The sequence below is a fragment of the Anomaloglossus baeobatrachus genome, chromosome 3, assembly GCF_048569485.1.
Source record: "Anomaloglossus baeobatrachus isolate aAnoBae1 chromosome 3, aAnoBae1.hap1, whole genome shotgun sequence".
In the NCBI taxonomy this organism is placed as follows: domain Eukaryota; kingdom Metazoa; phylum Chordata; class Amphibia; order Anura; family Aromobatidae; genus Anomaloglossus; species Anomaloglossus baeobatrachus.
Genome location: NC_134355.1, coordinates 629,753,420 through 629,759,419, shown reverse-complemented (window position 1 = coordinate 629,759,419; position 6,000 = coordinate 629,753,420).

The window sequence follows — 6,000 nt, the reverse complement described above, 5'->3', positions numbered from 1 at the left end:
GTATGACCATTGATTTAAATAAGCTTTATATAATGTTTAGTTTCCCCAGTGATGTCACTGCAGGAAAGTCAAGTAATGAGTGTCAAGCTTCTGGATAAATAATACTTGATACTATTGAAATGTATTGCTGGTGCTGCGCAGAGACAAGCTTTATGCACAGCTATGCCAATGCCAGAAGTCGGCCAATCAGAGGCCAGCAGTTGACGTATACCGACGTCAGTTGCTGGCCTTTGATTGGCCTGCTGCTGGCATTAGTAAATCTGTGTAGAGAGTTTGACTCTGAACCAACCCCGGTAATACATTTCAATTGAATGTAAGCCTCATTCAACTGATGTAAAGTGCTGACATAGGTGGCCTCCTGGACCGGGTAGCAATCGATAAAGGGTCTACAGTGTCTGCAGGCTGCATGTGGCCCATGGGCCGTTTGTTGTAGACCCCTGGTCTACACAGTTTTCACTCTTAAGGCACTCCTTAGACAGGCCAATAACATTTCCCTTGCACACAGAACAGTTAGTAATATACCATTCTGTGCTGAAAGGATGACTTCTAAGCAAGCTTTAAGAGGACCAACTGCCAGGATTTTGCAATAGTAACTAAAGGCAGTGTCATACTGGCACTAAGATACTGGATCCAGGCATACCTGTTGTTGAAAGATCAGATGCTTGGTTGCATAACTATCTCTAATGTTGTTGGCGGTGCGTGCACATTGGCAATGTTGTTCTGTCTTCATGAAAATGGCTCTGTAGTCTGCGCATACTCGAACCGCGATCTTTGGCACCATTTTATTGAAGACACTGCAGGGAAGACTATGAGTGGGAGGGGTATGTGCCCAGATGTAGAAAAAAAAAAAATCTGCACACTTGTTGATGCCTCTCATTTTCACCGCAGTGTCCTCAATAAAATGGCACCGCAGATCGCGGCTCGTGCATACACGGACTACAGCGCTATTTTAATGAGGACAGAATTACTGTGGCCGTGTGCACGTGGCACTAACAACAGCAATGTTGGCATAATATTAAAATAAGGAAATGAGAGCACGTCATAGAGGACACTGGAGGAGGATTTTACAGCGAAGACTCAACCCACAAAGGCCCACCCCCGTTGCACCCGTCAATCTAAGTGCTGTGCATTTCTGCAACTTTGATTAAAGATATTTCTGCAACCAAGCATCTGATCTTTCTACAAGTATGTCTGGATTCAGGTACTGAGTGCCAGTATGGCACTGATTTAGTCCATATTCCAAAATCCTCATGGTTGGTCCTCTTTAAAGATCATTTCACCTGACAAATAAGTGTATTTGTGCTATGATTGGTGATTTTTTACATTCCCCAAATTTTTGGGAAATGAGCAATCCTAAGTATACTTGTTCCTGATAATAAGGCAATATAAATGAACCATTTAGGCTCAATTACATTGCTTGACCTGTAGCTATTAACAACCACTGACCTACTGCATGTTTGTAGATTGGTGCTTGTTGATCAGCCTGTATAGATAGGGCCAGACTGCGACTTTGATGCACAATGTCATGTTTAAGTGATTGATTGTTGAAGATGTCACTGTCCACTTGTGCCAGTTTTTTCAGAAGATCTTTTATTTCCATAGTTGTGTGGTACATTCTGGTATCCTCCATTTTTAGTTATAAGAGAAAAAGTTTCGGTACCGTGTTAGGCCTCTTTCACACGTACGTGCCTCCAGTACGTGTTTGGCAGTTTTTTCACGTACTGGAGACACGTATACACAGAGACCTATGTATTCCTGTGGTTTTGGACAGACGTAAGTATTTTCGCACGGAACGTGTGTCCATTCCGTACTTACGTGTGTCCGTGTGTTTCTCACAGCAACATGTCCGTTTTCTCTCCGGCATCACGGGTGTCACACGGAACGCAAACGTGTCACATGTAATGCAAACGGACCACACGGATGTGTTCCGTGTGACACGCACCAGAGAAAAGACGTGTCTGTGAGAAAATAAAACAAACTTTACTCACCTTCTCCAGCCCTGCAGTCTCTGCCGCTGCTGTCACTTGCTTCCGACCGCCGCTCATTATGCTAATTGAATATTCACTTCACTGCGGCCATAGATGGATAGATAGATAGATAGACCATAGATCAGCACCACGGACAGCGAAGCCAGGGACAGGTGAGTAGAAAGTTCCCGTTCTCCGTGTGTTATCACGGATAACACACGACGGAGAACACACGTGTGCCATGCACACTGCTCACCGACGGCAATACGCACCTTTGACACGTCCGTGAAACACGTGCGTGATTTTCACGGGTGTGTGAAAGAGGTCTTAGCCAGTTGAAAATCAATAATTTTTCATCTGGCTAACACGGTACCAAAACTTTTACTAATGTTTAAGTGAGACACTGTTTTTTATGTCAAACCCTCATTTGTTGGGTGATCGGCAGCCTGTTTAAGCTAAGTTCATATGCCCTGCAATCATCTGTTAGAGCGGATCATGCAGAGATCCATTGGCAAAATGATTTCTGCCGTATTATTTTTTTTAACATGGCTGTCTAAGGAGAACAACTCACTTAACGGATTGCTATTGGTCGTTCATTTGAAATTAATCCTGTAAGAAAAAAAGGATCCGTTACAAATGCGAGAATAACATATTGCTAAAGTAGCAATCTGTTAACGGATCTGTTCTCCATAGACTCCAATGTTCAAAACTGATCCGGCCAACATCAGTTATTTAACAATGGACAAAAAAGTTATGTTTGCACAACTTTTTTTCCAAATAGATCTCTGCAGGATCCATTCTAACTGATGATTACTGGATGTGTGAATGCAGCCTTATGCTGCACGATTATTGGGAAATGAGCATTCCTGATCATGGAGTGTAAATGCATCTTAAAGGGAATCTGTCACCAGATTTTACACTTATGAGCTGTGGCCACCACCAGTGAGCCTTTATATAAGGCATTCTAGAATATTGTGTTTAAGAGTAGAGATGAGCGAACCAGTCGCGGTTCGGCTCGAGGTCGGTTCGCCGAACGGAGCTCCCGTTCGAGTTCGGTTCGTCGAACGTTCGGCGAACTGAACTCGAACTGCATAGGAAACAATGGCAGGCATTCACAAACACATAAAAACACCTAGAAAACACCCTCAAAGGTGTCCAAAAGGTGACAAACAACTCACAACACAAACACATGGGAAAGTGACAAGGACATATACTCATGCGAAAACAAAAGAGCTGGACACGGAAAAAGAGGAGGACACACAGATATATGAGTATATGCAATGAAATATCGATGCCATTACTGTGCAACTTGAGCCCTGCTCATTTTAGGCTTCCAATCTGGATAAATTGCCTGAGATTGCCACGTACGCCTTGGGGATCTTGTCGTGTCCTGCAGCCAGAGTTCTCTCAGAACCTGTCTTCAGTGCTGCTGGGGGTCTGCTGGCAGATAAGCACACGCGTCTGTCCACTGACAATGTGGACATGGCTCTCAGAGGACTTTTCTTCCCCTGGGTCAGCCAGGGGAGGCGAAAGGCACGCGTATTTTTGAGAGTGCTTCATGCAAAGCATCTTTTTCATTTTGAAAAGGGGGATCAAGTGATGCCAGTCAAGTGGGGTGTGTGTGGCCCAATTAGTGGAAACGAGGGAGACTGTGGTTGGAGTCCCCTCGCTGTGTTTCTAAAAGAACCAAGATGAACAAGTCATGGCTCTCAGAGGACTTTTCTTCCCCTGGGTCAGCCAGGGGACGGGAAAGGCACGCGTATTTTTGAGAGTGCTTCATGCAAAGCATCTTTTTCTTTTTCAAAAGGGGGGTCAACTGATGCCAGTCAAGTGGGGTGTGTGTGGCCCTATTAGTGGCAACGAGGCAGACTGTGGTTGGAGTCCCCTCGCTGTGTTTCTAAAAGAACCAAGATGAACAAGTCATGGCTCTCAGAGGACTTTTCTTCCCCTTGGTCAGCCAGGGGACGGGAAAGGCACGCGTATTTTTGAGAGTGCTTCATGCAAAGCATCTTTTTCATTTTGAAAAGGGGGATCAAGTGATACCAGTCAAGTGGGGTGTGTGTGGCCCAATTAGTGGCAACGAGGGAGACTGTGGTTGGAGTCCCCTCGCTGTGTTTCTAAAAGAACCAAGATGAACAAGTCATGGCTCTCAGAGGACTTTCCTTCCCCTGGGTCAGCCAGGGGACGGGAAAGGCACGCGTATTTTTGAGAGTGCTTCATGCAAAGCATCTTTTTCTTTTTCAAAAGGGGGGTCAACTGATGCCAGTCAAGTGGGGTGTGTGTGGCCCAATTAGTGGCAACGAGGGAGACTGTGGTTGGAGTCCCCTCGCTGTGTTTCTAAAAGAACCAAGATGAACAAGTCATGGCTCTCAGAGGACTTTTCTTCCCCTTGGTCAGCCAGGGGACGGGAAAGGCACGCGTATTTTTGAGAGTGCTTCATGGAAAGCATCTTTTTCATTTTGAAAAGGGGGATCAAGTGATGCCAGTCAAGTGGGGTGTGTGTGGCCCAATTAGTGGAAACGAGGGAGACTGTGGTTGGAGTCCCCTCGCTGTGTTTTACATGATTTTCGAAGGGCATGACATGCCTAAGAGGTTCAGTTTCATCATCTGCAACTTGTTGGCAACAGAAAGGCTGCCTTTACACCCTTTTGAGACCGAGGATTTTCGAGACCTTATGCCCATTGCAGTGCCCCAAGAGCCGATGGCCAGTCGTCACTCCTTCTCCAAGAAAGGCGTGCCCGCGCTACCACAGTAGGTCGCACACAACCTCACCGATTCCTTGAGAAACTCTGTGTGTGACAGGGTGCATTTCACCACAGATACTTGGACCAGTAAGCATGGACAGGGGAGTTACATGTTGCTGACTGGGCACTGGGTAACTATGGTGAGAGATGGAGAAGAGTTTGCTGTACAAGTCTTGCCATCCCCACGACTTGTGTGTCAATCCTTCCTCTGTATGTACAAGTTCCTCCACTGCTTCTGCCTCCTCAACCTCGTGTGGGTCCTCCACCTCGGCCCAAACCCTGTGTGGTCAGTCCACCCTTCCTTGTAACTGCGCCCAAGGAATCCCACACACCTCCTTACTATGCTGGCAGCAGAGCTCAAGGCCATCAGGCGGTCAAATGTTTACTTTGAAATGTAGGGGAAATGTGAGACACCGCTGAGGAATTGTGGACGGTTAGCTCTGGAGAGTGAGACCGAGTTTCATCAATGGTTGTCTCCACTCAACCAGCAGCCAGGGAAGGTCGGGTGCGACAATGATGCAAACCAGTCTGCGACCCTTCTTCAGGGCAATGTGGCACACGTGCCTTGTATGGCTCACGTGTTGAACCTGGTTGTCTAGCAATTTTTAAAATACCATCCCGGCCTACATGGCCTTGTGCAGCGGGCACGCTGCTATGTGCTCACTTTCATCCTTCGCACCCAACAGCTCAACAACTTTCATCGCTCCTGAAGTCTTAGGGTCTGGCGGTTAAAAGCCGGAAATGCGATGTTCCGACACGCAGGAATTGGAATCTGCACATGTTGCAGCGTCTGTGGCAGCACCGCAGAGCCCTGCTGAAATACGGTATGATGTATACCCTGGGCTAACTTGATCCAGAGGTGGTGCAGATCACGCTGCTGGAGTGGTGTCAGATCAAGGACCTATGCACCCTTCTACACAGTTTACAAATGTCGACGAAGATGTTTAGCACTAGCGATGCCATTCTCAGCGTGACAATTCTGGTCATCTACAAGATGGAGCACACTGTAAGCATTATTCGGAGTCAGGTGTTGGTCCAAGAGGAAGGGGAGGAAGTACAGGAGGAGTCATATGCAGAAGGGATAATAAGATGTACAAGGTCCATACGTTGAGTGGCACCTAGGCGGCAGTCATGGTGGGGGATAGGGATTAACAAGGGCGCATAGTATCAGCAAAAATTGTTGAGGAAGGTGCAGGAGCCCATGAAGAAATGGAGGACGAACTTGCGATCGGCATGGAAGACTCAGCAGATGAGTGAGAGCTTGCTCACATTTCGGTTGTGCGAGGTTG